The sequence below is a fragment of the Suncus etruscus genome, chromosome 10 (genome assembly GCF_024139225.1).
Source record: "Suncus etruscus isolate mSunEtr1 chromosome 10, mSunEtr1.pri.cur, whole genome shotgun sequence".
In the NCBI taxonomy this organism is placed as follows: Eukaryota; Metazoa; Chordata; class Mammalia; order Eulipotyphla; family Soricidae; genus Suncus; species Suncus etruscus.
In genome coordinates, this window is record NC_064857.1 from 49,953,520 (window position 1) to 49,974,165 (window position 20,646).

Here is a 20,646-nt window from a genome sequence, read left to right on the forward strand (position 1 = left end):
ACATGGCCAATCTTGGCACCTCTCACAGTTTCTCATTTTGTTTTTACATTCTGAAAAGTCTTTCCCTGTCCTGCCACATGGTGGTATGTGGTAAGACTGGTCTCTTCTAGGGGTGCTGAGCATTACCAGAGCAGCGCTGGTGACTACATAACTCTTCCTTTCTTTTGTCTGACATACCATCAGTGCAAATAGGATGTGTTTATCCTACATTCCCTGGGCCTGTGCTATACCCATCATGCATCATAATCCAGCCCAGTGCTTGCAATGATACTGTGAAGGTGGCTGCTGTTTATTTTTTTCCTTGTTCTCCTGACCTCATTATTGGAGCCTCCATTCTAAAGAGTTTTTGATCATGCTATTGATTGCTACAGAATCTGGCTACTGAAAAAAAAATTGGCACAAGGCAGGCATGGAATATTGGTATCAGTTGATGACTGAATGGAACATCTCTCTATAAACTATAGTTAGGACCTTATCCATCTCAGCCCTACCCCACAGTGAGCATTTGGAGCATTAGCATTTATATTAGGGTCCATAGTCAGCCCCCCTGTTCTTTTCTGCTCCTGCTTGCATCAGGTTGGATGTGAAGTAGAGAGTGAAGCTTTCCAAGGCCCCCACTATGGTATTTCATCAAACTCTTGCCTGTTTGTCTGAATTCCTGCCTCTGAGCCCCAGCACAATGCCCAGAGTTGCTGTTCTGTTGGTTAGACAAAAATTTCTACTCTGTTACTCTTAGAAATTAACTGCCTCCTGCTTCCTTCACTGTGGCATTGAAAAAACAGAGAGTTCCATGATAAAGAAAACCACTAGGAATTTGCTGGATAATACACTTGACATCATGCTAGAAGCTGGAGAAGACAGACCTAAAGTTCTGGGCTGTGTTAGTCCAGAGGTAGGTGTCTGGGAGATGAATAATGAAACCTTGGAGTCTAGAGATTCAAAATTGTCAAGCTCTTCCTAAAATAGTACTGGAAATAAAAGAGATTTGACAAAACCAAGCAGAAAGCTGATGCGTTAGAGTAAAAGGTGGGAAAGGATTTAAGAATTGTTGTGTATAAACTTCATTGGCTCTGATACTGCCTCTGTTTTTATATGTGGTATTTAGAATAATAGGACTAGGGAATGCAAAGGATTCAGGAGTGGGGAGAATATCTAAATTATGCTTGGCCCTAGTTTATAGAACTGAGGACAAGGAAGAAAAGAAATCAAGGGACGAGGAGCTTGAAACCCCACACAGTCACACATATGCAAGCTTGAGAATCTTATCCTTCTGTCTTGTGCTGCTGTATCCCACACTTAAACTAGGTATTGGCTCCATCTCACATCTCTTCACCCTCTAAAATCAATACCTAAACCTACAGTAATAAGACATTATTACGTATATCTCCAAAATTGTGGCAGGTGGGATACAGCACTCCTATTTCTCAGACATGTATACAGCCTTAAATTTCAGTTAACTGAATGAAATTACTAGTTACCAGTTCCCTGGGCATACTCAAATAGCATGGTATGATAAGGAAAATACCTAAACAGTAGTGTATTATTAGTTAGCCATCTGGTATAACCAACTCAACAGATCAGTTCTCACATAACTGAGAATCTAAACCTCCACCATTAATAACGACAAAACTTGAAGAACATTGCAGAAACTAAGGAAGGAGTGCAGCCTAAGTCGCAGAGAGGGATAGAAACCAGGCTAGACCCAAGCCTATCAAAATTCTTGAGCCAGGTTGATGAGGACCAAAACTCAACACTCACTGTGCTGGCAACAGAAGTAATCACTAGATGAGAAATTCAGCCAACTCAAAGAAAAACTTCAGATTAGAGAATCCATACAAATGCAACTGAAGGAGCAAAATGATACATTAAGCCATTGTAGCAATATATTTAAGAAATTAAGCAACACTTGTCAGAGAAATTAAGCAAACACTAAATGAGAAATTCAGCCAACTCAATTTTCTTTTCTAGAGGATCAGAGATTTCATACAAATAAACTGAAAGAGCTAAAGAACAGAGTAAACCATTGTAGCAGTCCCTCACAGGGGGAGAATTGTATAGACAAACTTAAAAAACTTATAGACAAAGACAAAATACAAACCAGAGTTGATAAACAAATTGAAAAAGAAAAAGAAACAAAAGAATGAAATCATATGTAAGGTACTTAATGAAAAAAGGCAAGAATAATAATCTTTGAATTATAGGAATACCAAACAAAAGGTGAAAAAAAAGAGAAAAGGGAAGACTGAGTGGTGGGAGAGATAATAACTGAGAACTTTCCCACTCTCTAGAGGGATACAGTTGTACAAATTCAAGAGGCCAAGAGTACCAAATAAAATAAACTCAAAAAGAACAACATCAAACATATAGTAATCAAAATGGTAGTTAAAGAAGATAAACATTTTAAAACAATAAGGAAATAAAAAAACAAATATAAGGTAAAAAGCATAAGAATCACAACAGATATCTGATATGAAACTGTAAAGGCAAGAAAATGAGTGGCAGTCAAGTTACTACATGAAAGACACATTCAACCTAGAGTTCACTACTATGCAAAGCTCTCATTTAGATGGGAGGGAGGAAGAAAACCATTCACAGACAAACAAGATCTAGTGACATTGTGATAAACAAGCCCTAAAGGAATTACTGAAAAGCCACTACATAACATAAAACAAATTGCCATCTGTAGAAGCAACAATTTATACACAGTAAAATTAAATATCTTATATAGCCTTGATATAAATAATATTCCTGAATGTAAAGTAGACTAAACTACCTCATTAAAAGACAAAGAGTAGTGGGATGGATTAGGAAATAAGAACCAGAGCAGAAATCAATAATATTAATACTAAGAAAGGGGGTTCCCGACTGTAAGAAACTGTGAGTGCTGCCTGTGTGTGTTTTTCTACTGTCCTGTCCTGAACCTCTTGGGAGTGGGCTGAAAAGGGCCCAGAAAATTCGCTCTCCCAGAGGCTCCAGAAGAGCACACAGCCACTCTGCTTTGCTCTTTCTAATGAAAGAATGCCACTGCAACAAGAAGAAAAAATCACACTGGGAACTGTACTGGACACCAAAGCCCAGCATTTCTCCAGACTGTCTTCTCTGCTGCGTGCTCGGGCCTAAGATTTGATCCTGTGTGAGACTTCATCCACGGAGGGCTCCCCTTCCTTGGAGGCCAGTTGGCCCACCCAAAAGGGTGGAGCCAGAGGAGCGTGAACCCGCACATTATTTAGCCAGTGAATACCACCACAACACGTAGGAAAACCCACAATACAAGTGTGACAATGGGGAAATAACGCAGGCCAGCATCAGACATAGAGAATGAAGATGACAATTCTGATGACTGGAAAACAGCCAACCAACTAATCAATCTCTCAGATAAAGAGTTTAGACAAGAACTATGGAATATGCTCAAAGAACTCAAAGAAACCATGGATCGAGTTGAACAGAAGACTAATAAGAACCAAGAAAATATGAAGACAGAAATCAGAAAACTCCAAACTGAAATAACAGGTCAAATAACAGGCCTGAAAAACTCAGTAAACTAATTTAATGACAAAATGGGTAAACTCTCCAACAGGGTAACAGAAGCTGAGAATAGAATTAGTGCTGTGGAAGATGAGATAAATAACAACTCCATACAGTGGGAGAGATTGGAAAAAAAAGTAAAGCAAATGAACAGACAATGGAAAAATTAGTCAAACAATGTGAAAAATGAAGATGAAAAAAGAAGTCTATGATAAGCTCAACAGAAACAACTTATGAATCATTGGAGTCCCAGAGACCCAGGAAGAATATCTCCAGGAAGAATCAACAGTCAAGAACATCATTAAAGAGAAACTTCTAGAGCTAAAGAATATATGCAATCAAATCCTGAATGCCCAAAGAGTACCAACTAAAAGAGACCCCAGAAAAAATACCCCAAGACACATCCTAGTCACAATGACGAATTCCACAGATAGAGACAGAATTCTGAAAGCAGCAAGATCAAAAAGGAAAATTACATTCAAGGGAGCATCCTTGAGATTTACAGCAGACTTGTCACCAGAAATACTCAAGGCCAGAAAGCAGTGGTGGGACATAGTGAAAAAACTCAATGAAATAAATGCTTCACCTAGAATACTGTACCTAGCAAAACTCACTTTCAGGTTTGACGGAAGAATACATGGTTTCACAGACAAACAACAGCTCAGAAACTTTACAGACTCAAAACCAGTCTTAAGAGAAAAACTGAAAGACCTACTTTAAGACAAGACTGACCAAAAGACACGCCAAATTTCGATATAAAGATGGCATTAAATCCCAGGACAATTCTTTCTCTCAATGTCAATGGACTAAATGCACCAGTTAAGAGACACAGAGTGGCTAAATGGATCAAAAAACTCAATCCAACCTTCTGTTGCCTACAAGAAACGCACCTGAATAGTCAGAACAAACATAGACTCAAAAGACTGGAGGAAAATTATCCAAGCAAACAACACCCATAAAAAGGCTGGAGTGGCCATACTAATATCAGATGATGCAAACTTTATACTCAGGAAGGTTGTAAGGGACAAAGATGGACAGTATTAATCAAGGGGTATGTACAGCAGGAAGAAATCACTCTCCTAAACATATATGCACCAAATGAGGGGTCAGCAAAATATTTAATAAAATTGTTGACAAATCTGAAAAATAATATCAATAACAGCACAATAATTGTGGGGGACCTTAACACGGCTTTGTCAACACTGGATAGGTCAAACAGACTGGAACCCAGCAAGAACATACTAGACCTGAGAAGAGAAATGGAGGAAAGAGGCATAGTAATATATATATATATATATATATATATATATATATATATATATATATATATATATATATATATATATATATATATATATATATATAGGACACTCCATCCCCAGAAAACTGGATACACATTTTTCTCCAATGTACATGGGACATTCTCCAGGATAGACTACATGTTGGCACATAAAACATACCTCCATAATATCAAGAGGATAGAACTTTTGCAGACTACCTTTGCTGACCACAAGGCCCTGAAAATATATGTGAATTCCAAAGGGACACAGAAGAAAAACTTTAACACCTGGAAGTTAAACAGCCTCATACTGAATAACCAGTGGGTCTGAGATGAAATCAAAGAGGAAATCAAAACTTTCCTGGAAACAAATGATAATGAAGACACAAACTATCAGAACTTATGGGACACAGCAAAAGCAGTACTGAGAGGGAAATTTATAGCTTTGCAAGCACACATCAGGAAAGAAGAAGGGGCCTACCTGAATAGCTTAATGGCGCAGTTCATAGAATTAGAAAGTGCTCAACGAAAGGACCCAAAAATAGGGAGACAGAAGGAAATAACAAAGCTGAGAGCAGAAGTCAACAAAGTGGAAACCCAAAAAACAATCCAAAAGATCAATGAAAGCAGAAGTCGGTTCTTCGAAAAAATAAACAAGATTGATAGACCATTAGCAAAAGTAACAAAGAAAGGGAGAGAGAAAAACTTGATCACTCGTATTAGAAATGAAAAAGGGGAGATCACTACCGATATTGCAGAGATTCAAAGGATAATCAGAAACTACTTTGAGAAACTCTATATGCCACTAAAAATGAGAACCTTGAAGAAATGGATAAATTCTTGGACTCCTCTAACTTCCCACGGTTGAATAAAGAGGATGTAGCATATCTAAACAACCCCACCACTAGTGATGAAATTTAAATGGTAATCAAATGTCTGCCTCAAAACAAAAGCCCAGGCCCAGATGGATTCACCAATCAATTCTTTCAAACTTTCCAAGAGGAACTACTACTAATCCTGGCAAGACTCTTTCATGAAATAAAAAAAAAAAAAAAACGGGAACACTTCCAAATAGCTTTTATGAAGCCAATATCGCCTTGATACCTAAACCAGACAGAGATGCTACGAAAAAAGAAAATTACAGACCAATAGAGCTGATGAATGCAGATGCAAAGATTCTCAACAAAATCCTGGCAAATAGGATTCAATGCCTCATTAAGAAGATCATCCACTACGATCAAGTAGGTTTCATCCCTGGAATGCAAGGATGGTTTAACATCCGTACATCTATCAACATACTACACAACATTAACAACAAGAAAAAAATAAAATCACATGATCATATCAATAGATGCAGAGAAAGCATTTGATAAGGTCCAACACCCATTCTTGATCAAAACTCTCAGCAAGATGGGAATGAAAGGAACCTTTCTCAATATAGTTAAGGCCATCTACCACAAGCCAGTGGCAAATAATGTCCTCATTGGAGAAAAACTAAAAGTCTTCCCTCTAAATTTTGGCACAAAACATGGCTGTCCTCTCTCACTACTCCTATTCAACATAGTACTGAAAGTCCTTGCTATAGCGATCAGGCAAGAAAAAGATATCAAGGGAATCCAGATAGGATAGGAAGAAATCAAGCTCTCACGGTTTGCCGATGACATGATACTCTACTTAGAAAACCCTAAAGACTCTACCAAAAGGCTTCTAGAAACAATAGACTCATATAGCAAGGTGGCAGGCTACAAAATTAACACACAAAAATCAATGGCCTTTCCATACACCAATAATAATAGGGAAGAAATTGACATTAAGAAAACAACCCCATTCACATTAGTGCCACACAAACTCAGATACCTTGAAGTCAACTTGACTAAAGATGTGAAGGACCGGGGCCGGGCGGTGGCGCTAAAGGTAAGGTGCCTGCCTTGCCTGCGCTAGCCTTGGACGGACCGTGGTTCGATCCCCCGGTGTCCCATATGGTCCCCCAAGCCAGGAGCAACTTCTGAGTGCATAGCCAGGAGTAACCCCTGAGCATTACTGGGTGTGGCCCAAAAAACCAAAAAAAAAAAAAAAAAAAAAGATGTGAAGGACCTATACAAAGAAAACTATAAAACTCTGCTCCAAGATATAAGAGAGGACACACGGAAATGGAAACACATACCCTGCTCATGGATTGTCAGGATAACATCATTAAAATGGCAATACTCCCCAAAGCATTGTACAGATTTAATGCGATCCCTCTAAAGGTACCCATGACATTCTTCAAAGAAGTGGATCAAGCACTTTTGAAATTCATTTGGAACAATAAACACCCTTGAATAGCCAAAGCAATTATTGGGAAAAAGAATATGGGAGGCAGTACATTCCCCAACTTTAAACATTTAAACTATTACAAAGCAATAGTTATCAAAACAGCTTGGTATTGGAATAAAGACAGACCCTCAGATCAGTGGAATAGACTTGAGTACTCAGAGAATGCTCCCCAGACATACAATCATCTAATCTTTGATAAAGGAGCAAGAAGCCCTAAATGGAGCAAAGAAACCCTCTTCAACAAGTGGTGTTGTCACAACTGGCTAGCCACTTGCAAAAAATTGAACTTAGACCCCCAGCTAACATCATGTATGAAGGTAAAATCCAAATGGATTAAAGACCTCAATATCAGGCCTGAAACCATAAGGTATATAGAACAACACGTAGGTAAAACACTCCATGACATTGAGACTATAGGCATCTTTAAGGAGGAAACTGCACTTTCCAAGCAAGTGAAAGCAGAGATTAACAGATGGGAATATATTAAGCTGAGAAGCTTCTGCACCTCAAAGGAAATAGTGCCCAGGATACAAGAGCCACCCACTGATTGGGAGAAACTGTTCACCTAATACCCATCAGATAAGGGGCTAATATCCAAAATATACAGGACACTGACAGAACTCTACAAGAAAAAAAAACATCTAATCCCATAAAAAAATGGGGAGAAGAAATAAAAAGACACTTTAACAAAGAAGAAATACAAATGGCCAAAAGGCACATGAAAAAATGCTCCACATCACTAATCATCAGGGAGATGCAAATCAAAACAACTATGGGCTACCACCTCACATCCCAGAGATTGGCACACATCACAAAGAATGAGAACAAGCAGTGTTGGCAGGGATGCAGTGAGACAGGAACTCTTATCCACTGCTGGTGGGAATGCCAACTAGTTCAACCTTTCTGGAGAGTGATGTGTAGATTCCTCCAAAAACTGGAAACTAAGCTCCCATATGATCCAGCTATACCACTCCTAGGAATATACCCTCGGAACACACACACACACACACACACACACACACACACACACAAACAATACAAAACCCCTTCCTTATACCTATATTTATTGCAGCACTATTTACCATAGCAAGACTCTGGAAACAACCAAGATGCCCTTCAACAGATGAATGTCTAAAGAAACTGTGGTACATATACACAATGGAATACTATCCAGCCATCAGGAGAGATGAAGTCATGAAATTTTCCTATACATGGATGTACATGGAATCTATTATGCTGAGTGAAATAAGTCAGAGAGAAAGAGAAAGAGAATGGTCTCACTCATCTATGGGTTTTAAGAAAAATGAAAGACATTTCTCAACAATTTTCAGAGACAAAAGAGAGGAGGACTGGATGTTACAGCAGACCTCATGAATCTCACCACAAAGAGTGATGAGTTTAGTTAGAGAAATAACTACATTGTGAACTATCCTAACAATGAGAATATATGAGGGAAGTGGAAAGCCTGTCTAGAGCACAGACTGGTGCGGGAGGGGAGGAGGGATATTTGGATCATTGGTGATGGGAATATTTCACTGGTGATGGGGGCTTGTCATCTGATATGACAAACCCAACCACAATCATATTTTTAACCAAGGTGTTTAAATAAAAAATATTTTTAAAAAAGAAAAAAAATAAGAAAGGGCTGCTTCTTGGGCATTCTTTACCCACGAGTGGCCATCTCCATTCCTATAACATATTTGAGAAGTGACACACTTCACACATCCAAGCCCAACTGCTCCCAATTACTTTAAGGACAGCCCTTATGGATAGATATTGGTGGTTGCTTCATTTTTATTAACCCTGATAACATTCCTAATCTCATGGATGTATATCAAGATCATAAAAGAATACAAATGAGCCATTATCTCTAGATTGGGGAGCATTTTAACAAGGAGGCACAAAATATCCAGTTTGATTTTCATCCTGTCATATACCTATAGCATCATCAAATTGGGCTTGAGAATAATTTCATTTGATATTCCTCCTCAGGAGATTCTCAACCAAGGATTCTATGAACATTAGCATGCATAGCATGGTCTATTATGGCATGCAGAATGTCACTCTGGCCATAGCCAATATCACCAATGCTGACTCAGTGATCTGTTTCTTGGCATAGAACACCCTGAGGAATGTCCTGGGTACCAAGAAACTTTCTCAGATCTTCTCAGACAGGAAGAGCACCCTGGATGACACCACTAAAGACTGGGGGATTAAGGTGGAACATGTGGAAATTAAGGACTTGAAGCTATTGATTTAATTGCAGAGAGCAATGACTGCTGAGGCTGAAGCAGCCCAAGAGGCCAGTGTCAAGGTCATAGATGCTGAGGTAGAGATGAAAGCTTTGCAAAAGCCGCTCCCTGTGTGTGACACCAGGCGGGGAAAATCCGCGAAAGTACACCGGCCCAGTGGGGCCCAATTGTGAAAAACTGTGAGTGTGACCTGTCTATGTCTGTCTACTGTCCTCTTGCGTGAAACTCTTGTGAGTGGGGCAAAAAGAGGCTCCAGCGGAGCACGCTACGCGACCGTGCACTCTTTCTAAGGAAAGAACTCCATTGCAACAAGAAGGAAAAATCACACTAAGAACGGCGCTATATCACAGAAGCAAACATTTCTCTCCGGACTGTCTTCTCTGTTGCATGCTCGGGCCTAAGATTTGACCCAGTGTGAGGCTTCATCCACGGAGGACTCCCCTCCCTTAGAGGCAAGTCAGCCCATCCAGAAAGGGAGGAGCCAGAGGAGTGTGCTGCCTGCATCATATAGACAATGAATACCACCACAACACGTAGAAAAACCCACAATACAAGTGTGACAATGGGGAAACAACGCAGGCCAGCATCAGACATAGAGAATGAAAATGACAATTCTGAGGACCAGATAATGACCAACCAACTAATCAACCTCTCAGATAAGGACTTTAGACTAGCAATATGGAAGATGCTCAACGGACTCCAAGAAACCATGGATCGAGTTGAACAGAACACTAATAAGAACCAAGAAAATATGAAGACAGAAATCACAAAACTCCAAACTGAAATAACATGTCAACTAACAGGACTGAAAAAGTCAGTAAACGAAGTGAATGACAAAATGGATAAGCTCTGGGACAGGGTATCAGAAGCTGAGAATAGACTTGGTGCTGTGGAAGATGAGATACATAACAATTCCATACAGCAGGAGAGATTGGACAAAAAACTTAAAGCAAATGAGCAGACAATGGAAAAATTAGTCAAAGAATGGGAACAGATGAAAATAGAAGTCTGTGATAAGATCAACAGAAACAACTTAAGAATCATTGGAGTCCCAGAGACCCAGGAAAAAAATTTCCAGGAAAAATCACGGTCAAGAACATCATTAAAGAGAAACTTCCAGAGCTAAAGAATATATGTGATCAAATCCTGCATGCCCGAAGAGTACCAACCAAAAGAGACCCCAGAAAAACCACCCCAAGACACATCCTAGTCACAATGACAAATCCCACAGATAGAGACAGAATTCTGAAAACAGCAAGATCAAAGGGGGAAATCACGTTCAAGCAAGCTTCCCTGAGATTTCCAGCAGACCTGTCACCAGAAACACTCAATGCCAGAAAGCAGTGGTGGGATATTGTGACAAGACTGAATGAAATGAATGCTTCACCCAGAATACTATACCCAGCAATGCAAGGTTTCTTCGCCGTTATCTTGGCTGGGTATTTGTGAATCCAAGAACAGTCCCCAGAATGAGAAATTACTTCCCATCCCCTTGTTCCCTTTCGGGGGAAGACCTTGGTAATATTTATCCGCAGCAAGTAATAATCCACACAGACAAGAACGATAGGGTTTAAAAGATCGGGCAAGGAGAGCCAGAGAATCCTCCTGCAGCCAGCAGCTTTTCACAGAAGGACCCCTCACTCCTGTCCCTCAAGCTATTTATTGCCAACTCCACAGCGCCCCACCTGGAAGGGTTAGGTGGGGCAAAAGTCACAGAACAATCCTAAGGAAACACTTTTATATACAATTCCAAGAATCATCTTATGGAAACTTTTTCATATGCTACACAGCAAAACTCACTTTCCGGTTTGACGGAAGAATACATGGCTTCACAGACAAAAAACAGCTCAGAAACTTCACAGACACAAAACCAGTCTTAAGAGAAAAACTGAAAGACCTAATCTAAGACAAGACTACCCAAAAGACACACCAAATTTTGAAATAAAGATGGCGTTAAATCCCAGGACAATTCTTTCTCTCAACGTCAATGGACTAAATGCACCAGTTAAGAGACACAGAGTGGCTAAATGGATCAAAAAAACTCAATCCAACCTTCTGCTGCCTACAAGAAACGCACCTGAATAGTCAGAACAAACATAGACTCAAAATAAAAGGCTGGAGAAAAATTATCCAAGCAAACAACACCCATAAAAAAGCTGGAGTGGCCATACTAATATCAGATAATGCAAACTTTATACTCAGGAAGGTTGTAAGGGACAAAGATGGACATTTTATATTAATCAAGGGGTACGTAGAGCAGGAAGAATTCACTCTCCTAAACATATATGCACCGAATGAGGGGCCAGCAAAATATTTAATACAACTGTTGACAAATCTGAAAAATAATATCAACAACAACACAATAATTCTGGGGGACCTTAACACGGCTTTGTCAACACTGGATAGGTCAACCAGACTGAAACCCAACAAGAATATACTAGACCTGAGGAGAGAAATGGAAGAAAGAGGCCTAGTGGATATATATAGGACACTCCATCCCCAGAAACCTGGATACACATTCTTCTCCAATGTACATGGGACATTCTCCAGGATAGACTACATGCTGGCACATAAAGCATACCTCCATAAGATCAAGAGGATAGAAATTTTGCAGACTACCTTCGCTGACCACAAGGCTCTGAAATTATTTGTGAACTCCAAAGGGACTCAGAAGAAACACTTTAACACCTGGAAGTTAAACAGCCTCATGCTCAATAACCAGTGGGTCCGAGATGAAATCAAGGAAGAAATCAAAAGGTTCCTGGAAACAAATGACAATAAAGACACAAACTATCAGAACTTATGGGACACAGCAAAAGCAGTACTGAGAGGAAAATTCATAGCTTTGCAAGCACACATAACAAAGCTGAGAGCAGAAATCAACGAAGTGGAAACTCAAAAAACAATCTGAAAGATCAACGAAAGCAGAAGTTGGTTCTTTGAAAAAATAAACAAGATTGATAGACCACTGGCAAACCTAACAAAGAAAGAGAGAGAGAGAAACTTGATAACTCGTATCAGGAATGAAAAAGGAGAGATCACTACTGATATGACAGAGATTCAAAGGGTAATCAGAAACTACTTTGAAAAACTCTACGCCACTAAAAATGAGAACCTGGAAGAAATGGATAAATTCTTGGACTCTTATAATCTTCCACGGTTGAAGGAAGAGGATGTAGCATGTCTAAACACCCCCATTGCCATTGATGAAATTAAAACAGTAATCAAATGTCTGCCGAAAAACAAAAGCCCAGGCCCAGATGGATTCACTAATGAATTCTATCAAACTTTCCAAGAGGAACTACTGCCAATCTTGGCAAGACTCTTTCATGAAATTGAACAAACAGAAACACTTCCAAATAGCTTTTATGAAGCCAACATCACCTTGATACCTAAACCAGACAGAGACGCTACCAAAAAAGAAAATTACAGACCAATATCACTGATGAATGCAGATGCAAAGATCCTCAACAAAATCCTGGCAAATAGGATTCAATGCCTCGTTAAAAAGATCATCCACTACGATCAAGTAGGTTTCATCCCAGGAATGCAAGGCTGGTTTAACATCCGTAAATCTATCAACATAATACACAACATCAATAACAAGAAAAATAAAAACCACATGATCATATCAATAGATGCAGAGAAAGCATTTGATAAGGTCCAACACCCATTCATGATCAAAACTCTCAGCAAGATGGGAATGGAGGGAACCTTTCTCAATATAGTGAAGGCCATCTACCACAAGCCAGTGGCAAATATTATCCTCAATGGAGAAAAACTGAAAGCCTTCCCTCTATAAATTCTGGCACAAGACAAGGCTGTCCTCTCTCACCACTCCTATTCAACATAGCACTGGAAGTACTTGCTATAGCGATTAGGCAAGAAAAGGATATCAAGGGAATCCAGATAGGAAAGGAAGAAGTCAAGCTCTCACTGTTTGCAGATGACATGATACTCTACTTAGAAAACCCTAAAGACTCTATCAAAAAGCTTCTAGAAACAATAGACTCATATAGCAAGGTGGCAGGCTACAAAATTAACACACAAAAATCAATGGCCTTTCTATACACCAATAGTAATAAGGATGAAATGGACATTAAGAAAACAACCCCATTCACAATAGTGCCACACAAAGTCAAATATCTTGGAATCAACTTGACTAAATATGTGAAGGACCTATACAAGGAAAACTATAAAACTCTGCTCCAAGAAATAAGAGAGGACACACGGAAATGGAAACACATACCCTGCTCATGGATTGGCAGGATTAACATCATCAAAATGGCAATACTTCCCAAGGCATTATACAGATTTAATTCCATCCCTCTAAAGATACCCATGACATTCTTCAAAGAAGTGGATCAGACACTTTTGAAATTCATTTGGAACAATAAACACCCTCGAATAGCTAAAGCAATCATTGGGAAAAAGAATATGGGAGGAATTACTTTCCCCAACTTTAAACTGTACTACAAAGCAACAGTTATCAAAACAGCATGGTATTGGAATAAGGATAGGTCCTCAGATCAGTGGAATAGGCTTGAATACTCAGAAAATGTTCCCCAGACATACAACCACCTAATTTTTTGATAAAGGAGCAGGAAATCCTAAATGGAGCAGGGAAAGCCTCTTCAACAAGTGGTGTTGGCACAATTGGATAGCCACTTGCAAAAAATTGAACTTAGACCCCCAGCTAACATCATGTACGAAGGTAAAATCCAAATGGATTAAAGACCTCGATATCAGCCCCAAAACCATAAGTTATGTGGAACAGCACATAGGCAAAACACTCCAGGACATTACAGGCATCTTCAAGGAGGAAACTGCACTCTCCAAGCAAGTGAAAGCAGAGATTAACAGATGGGAATATATTAAGCTGAGAAGCTTCTGCACCTCAAAGGAAATAGTGCCCAGGATACAAGAGCCACCCACTGAGTGGGAGAAACTATTCACCCAATACCCATCAGATAAGGGGCTAATCTCCAAAATATACAAGGCACTGACAGAACTTTACAAGAAAAAAAACATCTAACCCCATCAAAAAATGGGGAGAAGAAATGAACAGACACTTTGACAAAGAAGAAATACACATGGCCAAAAGACACATGAAAAAATGTTCCACATCACTAATCATCAGGGAGATGCAAATCAAAACAACGATGAGATACCACCTCACACCCCAGAGAATGGCACACATCACAAAGAATGAGAATAAACAGTGTTGGTGGGGATGTGGAGAGAAAGGAACTCTTATCCACTGCTGGTGGGAATGCCGTCTAGTTCAACCTTTATGGAAAGCGATATGGAGATTCCTCCGTAAACTGGAAATCGAGCTCCCATACGATCCAGCTATACCACTCCTAGGAATATACCCTAGGAACACAAAAATACAATACAAAAACCCCTTCCTTACACCTATATTCATTGCAGCACTATTACCATAGCAAGACTCTGGAAACAACCAAGATGCCCTTCAACAGACGAATGTCTAAAGAAACTGTGGTACATATACACAATGGAATATTATGCAGCTGTCAGGAGAGATGAAGTCTTGAAATTTTCCTATACATGGATGTACACGGAATCTATTATGCTGAGTGAAATAAGTCAGAGAGAGAGAGAAAAACGCAGAATGGTCTCACTCATCTATGGGTTTTAAGAAAAATGAAAGACACCCTTGTAATAATAATTTTCAGACACAAAAGAGAAAAGAGCTGGAAGTTCCAGCTCACCTCAGGAAGCTCACCACAAAGAGTTTAGTTAGGGAAATAACTACATTTTGAACTGTCCTAATAATGAGAATGTATGAGGAAAATGGAGAGCTTGTCTAGAGTACAGGCGGGGGTCGGGTGGGGCGAAGGGAGACTTGGGACATTGGTGATGGGAATGTTGCACTGGTGAAGGGTGGTGTTCTTTACATGACTGAAACCCAAACACAATCATGTATGTAATTAAGGTGTTTAAATAAATTTAAAAAAAAAAAAGAATCTCCACAAATATAAAAGTCTTGATCCAGATGGGTTTATGGGTGAGTTTATCAAACCTTCAGAGGCTTACTGCTGTTGATCATTACATTCTTCCCAAAGATGGCTGGAGCAATAGTACAGTAGTAGGACTGTGTTTGGGATACTTTACTGGGAAATTGTTACTGAGATGATAAAATAAATGAGAGACATTGTTTTATTTTATGAAAGTGATAAAAATGAGAAGTGGAAAGTGAGTTTCCTTGACCTTAAGCTCTGCTACCATTCCAAGTGACCTGTTTTTACTCTTCCTGTCTCTTTATTTTTAAAATATATATTTATTGGCCATATCCAGAAGTGCTCAGGCCTTACTCCTAGCTCTTGGTTCAGGATAGACTCCTAGTGTGGATCCTGGAGTTCTAGGGATTGAACCTGAGTCAGCTACATTCCAGGCAAAAATCTTACTCACTGTATTATATCTCCAGTCCTTGATTCTTACAGAATTTTATATGAAGTTTCACATTATGCTTTCCAACTCCATCTTATCAGAGTATCCTTACTTGCTCTTATTGTATTTATTCTTCTGTAATAGACAATCTGGGTAGGAAACAGACAGTCTGAACCTGGATTTTCTCTTGTAAGTTTGCTCTGTGTGCTCCTCACCCTTCCGTTCAGGCAGAGCACTAGGAAATGGAAGATGGCTTTCTAGCTGATGACCATATTGGAGATTTTAGACTGATAAAAGGGTCACTTATTGTTCTTATGTGTGCCAAATATGAAATAGCTCTGATCATCAACCCAGGCATCAGACTAAAATGGGCAAAGGATCATCTGTTTTTCTCCTGACTGATATAAGAACAGCAGCACCAATGAGGTGTTTCTTTGCCTATTGCCAGGGTGTATGGCCACATAGAATCTTAAAAATAATTTTCTTTTTGTTTGTTGTAAAGACTCAGACAATCAGATATTTAAAGCTCAGGAAATTTCCACTTCTTTTTTTAATATATTTTTTATTTAAGTAACATGATCACATTTGGGTTACAGTCATAACCAGAACACCCCCCTTCACCAGTGTAACATTACCCCCTCCCCCCTTCCCATCCCCTGCCTGTATTCGAGACAGGCATTCTACTACAGTTATTTGTTTTTAAGTTCAGTAAGTTTTATTTTTTTTCCCTTAAAGGATAAGAGTAAAAAAATATAGTAAAGGTGTGATAGTGGCAATCGCCGTTGTTTGCATAGGTCCAGAAAAATGGGAAAATGGAAAAAAAATTCTTGACCTGATTACAAAAAGACTAACAAAATACCAAATAGACAGCAGTGCTTATCTGAGGAAATGATGTCTATAGGTGTGTTCCTTCCCACCCCTTAGAAACAGTGATCATCACAGTCAACATGTCCCACAGATAAGACACTCTTCTATGTGTGACTCTAATTCCTCATGAGATATATAAGCAGTTTCTGGTTGATTTCCACCCTTCAGGTGAAAAGTTCTGTTTTCTATGCTATTGTCTACACTTTCTGTGAAACTGTAGGCTGTGTTGAATTTCCTAATAAGTAATGCCCAGGGAAAGCTGGCTAGACTAGTTCCCTCTCCTATCCATACCTTCAGTTCTGAAAACAGGGGACTGTGCTGGGGCTAAGCACTGAGTGGGGTCCTCCAAGCCCAGTTCTGAGTCATCAAGGCTACCCTTGGTGAGGAGAAGGGAAGTGGGGTGGGATAAAGGAAGTCTAAGTAAACGAGACATTGGAGGTCAGGATGGGAAGAAGGCAAGGCAGGCAGATAAGAAGTTGGCAAGAGCAAAGGCCCTTCACCCATGCAACCTTCCATTCACCAATTCCCCCATCTCTTTGCTCCCCCATACCTGCCTGTATTCAAGACAGGCTTTCTACATCTCTCACTTACTGACATTGTTATGCTAGTTCTCAGCGTAGTTACTTCTCTAACTGCACTCACCACTCTTTGTGGTGAGCTTCATGAGCTTCATATCTTATGAAGATATGAACTTCATATCTTAGCTGGTCCTTTGGCCCTCATCTCTGGGAATTATTTCAATGTCTTTAATTTTTCTTAAAACCCATAGATGAGTGAGACTATTTTGTGTGTGTCTCTCTCTTCCTCTGACTAATTTCACTCAGTACAATAGATTCCATGTACATCCATATATAGGAAAATTTCATGACTTCATCTCTCCTGACGGCTACATAATATTCTATTGTGTATATGTACCACAGTTTCTTTAGCCATTCATCTGTTGAAGGGCATCTTGGTTGTTTTCAGAGTCTGGCTATTGATGATTACCTTTTTATAAAGAGAGATTGAACTTGACTGTAATTGAGATAGACTGTAATTCAGGGTTTTAAAATCAATTTTGAATAGATTTAAAAATTTTATCTTTGAATACAATATAAAACCAAATGTCCTTAGGTATAGTTATTCTCATTCTCATTTCTGCTACCTGCAATATGAAATCAAAATGGCCTGGCTCCACTGTCCTTTTCAATGCCTCTTCTCTCTGTATTATTTTTTTTTACAGAGTGAGGATATGTGTATGCTTGGGCTTTGAGGCCCTTTAGGATAAGATGTGAGTTGTGTCCCTCAGGAGAGGCATGTTTAAGGGTTCAGTGAAACTTTTCTTCTTCCAGTTGAACAGGATTCAGTTAACCATTAAGTATCATTGAATTTTTAAGTATCATTGAATTTTTATGAAAAATCTATTGGCAATTTTAGGATTATAACTCTCATATTAAAAGTATATGGGAATCTTTCTGGAATTTGTGCTTAGTTGCATTTCCAGTCGAAGCAAAATCCTTGGGGACACAAAGAGCAAGGCTACTGACCCAAGGAGTTCTTATTCTTGTTCTGAGAAAGGGTCAGAAAGACTCTCAGTTTACCTGGCCATGCTCCATGTTTGCCCTTAAGATGCTACTACTGCTTCCTGGGAGCCGGGAGTCTAGCAGGAGGAGGCTTGGCAGGCCCACGCCATGCCGGAGGCCTGCTTGGCCAGGCCTAGGGGGTGGGTGCGGGATTTGGGTAACCCCAGCATCCCTCTGCCGCCTTGCTCCAGATCTCCAGGGCTTCCCCGGGCCACACCCCTGGGCAAGCCGGTGAGTTGGGTCCCTTGGTGGAGTTTGAAGGTACCCTAGGCCTTCCCCCACTATCCATGCGGCTCCTTAGGGAGGGTCTGGGTGGGGCTCTAAACTTCTGTTCTCCCAGCTTCTTGAAGGATCTCTCCTTCCTGGGAGCCGGGAGTCTAGCAGGAGGAGGCTTGGCAGGCCCACGCCATGCCGGAGGCCTGCTTGGCCAGGCCTAGGGGGGGGGGTGCGGGATTTGGGTAACCCCAGCACCCCTCTGCCGCCTTGCTCCAGATCTCCAGGGCTTCCCCGGGCCACACCCCTGGGCAAGCCGGTGAGTTGGGTCCCTTGGTGGAGTTTGAAGGTACCCAAGGCCTTCCCCCACTATCCATGCGGCTCCTTAGGGAGGGTCTGGGTGGGGCTCTGAACTTCTGTTCTCCCAGCTTCTTGAAGGATCTCTCCTTCCTGGGAGCCGGGAGTCTAGCAGGAGGAGGCTTGGCTGGCACTGGTAATCTCTGTCCAGTCTACATTTTCAAACCCCCGCGCGCACAAGAAACATTAATAGTACTCTCACAAGAAACATTAATAGTACTCACTATCATTGAATTATGTTTTTATGTATGCAGAATGTCCATTTTGTACTCTGCCCTTTTGCATACCCCTTCATAAGTTCATATTTCTCTTTAACTTCTTTAACTCCTATCATCATTACTCCTTTTTTACCCTTTCTAACTTAAGTACTGTTGAGTCCTAATTCACAGACCAAAGTGGTGCCCTAGAGTTAACACCCACCCAACTATTTTAAAAGGCATAAAAAGGACACATATCTTTTCAACATTTTATGGGTGTTTTCTTTGACGGCTATAACTTTTGCTAAATACTTTCTTATACAGTGATGATCCCCCCCCCCATGTTTTTTATCTTCTCTTTATGAACTGCTCAATATGGAATTTGGTGTGAAAGAATCCCTCAGTTTAATACTTATGTTTGAACCAAGTCATGGGTCTTGTTGGAAATGTTCTTATGCCTCCATATATCTGATAGCACCATGTGGCTTTATATCTTGTTTGCGTAGGCACACTAACATAGGAAAATACTATACATACCAATAAGTTCTTATCTAATAGAAATGGGAACTCACAAATCTTGTAGTGCAATGAGACCTTACACCCTGAACATTGACATAAAGACCTGGCACAGGCCTCAGAAGAATGGGCATTCTCCATTTACCCCTTGATCTACAGAAGACATTTACAAAACATCCAAGGTTGTATATAACATCACCTGGAGGCATTCCTGTACCAGGGACGACCCTACAGCTGCTCTGACATCGATCTACTCAAAAGAGACATCCCTTAACACTGAGAAGACAACAAGAACAATGACCTGTTTACTGGACAGGGCTTGCTGTATTGCCCCTTTATGGTGAGGTTTGTCTATAACATCACCTGGAAGCAATCCTCTAGCACGGAAGACCCTACCACTGCTCAGACATCGTCCTGCTCAAAAGAGACTTCCCTTAACACTGAGAAGACTTAACAACAACAACCTGCTTACAGGACAGGGCTTCCTGCATTCCCCTTTCATGGTGAGGTGAAACGAAAAGGCACTCCACATCATGACTTCAATGTAGGACATGCAGATTCCAGAATCTTTAATACAGAAACATGAGACCAACAACAGAGACTGTGTGATAAGTGTGTTGGCGCTACGGACAATGTCTTGGAGCGAACGATAACTTTCCTGAGGCCTAGAGCTGGTCTTATGCCAGGAAACTTCAGGGGTAGGATCTCTTTGTATTTAGGCCAAGGCTATTCCTTTCCATGCCTCTCATATTTTGGTGGGCCTATGCAAACAACAATTGCCACTCTAACACCGTTTTTTACTGTGCTCCTTTGACTCTAATCCTTAAAACACACCCACTTAAAATTTGAGGTTAACTTAAGCTAATATGCATGTACATGGAAATGTAAAAAATACTATGCCTCTAATGTTTAAGGAGTTACGTAAGTTTGATGGCTTTAGATTGCCTTGTGTGCTGTTAAGAAATATTATAATGTGCTACAATCTGGGGACTTGAGGGAAAAAGTAATTGCACATGGATTCTGTTTTATTTATCTTAACTTTCTTTGGTGAAAATTCAAAGTTAAGATATCAGCAAGGGGACTTCTTCTGATAATTATGTTATGGGTGATTGTCCTTCCACTGTAACTTTACCTTATCCTCTTTCTTT

At 40.1% G+C, this 20,646-nt stretch overlaps 1 protein-coding gene and 1 pseudogene across 1 annotated transcript in view; both read left to right on the forward strand.

Annotated features, from left to right (window-relative positions):
• Positions 1 to 20,646, forward strand: part of CRYL1 (crystallin lambda 1) — a 172,772-nt gene that overhangs the window by 85,782 nt on the left and 66,344 nt on the right. The gene's annotated exons all lie outside the window — the stretch shown is intronic.
• Positions 1 to 20,646, forward strand: part of LOC126020815 (stomatin-like) — a 40,304-nt pseudogene that overhangs the window by 1,141 nt on the left and 18,517 nt on the right.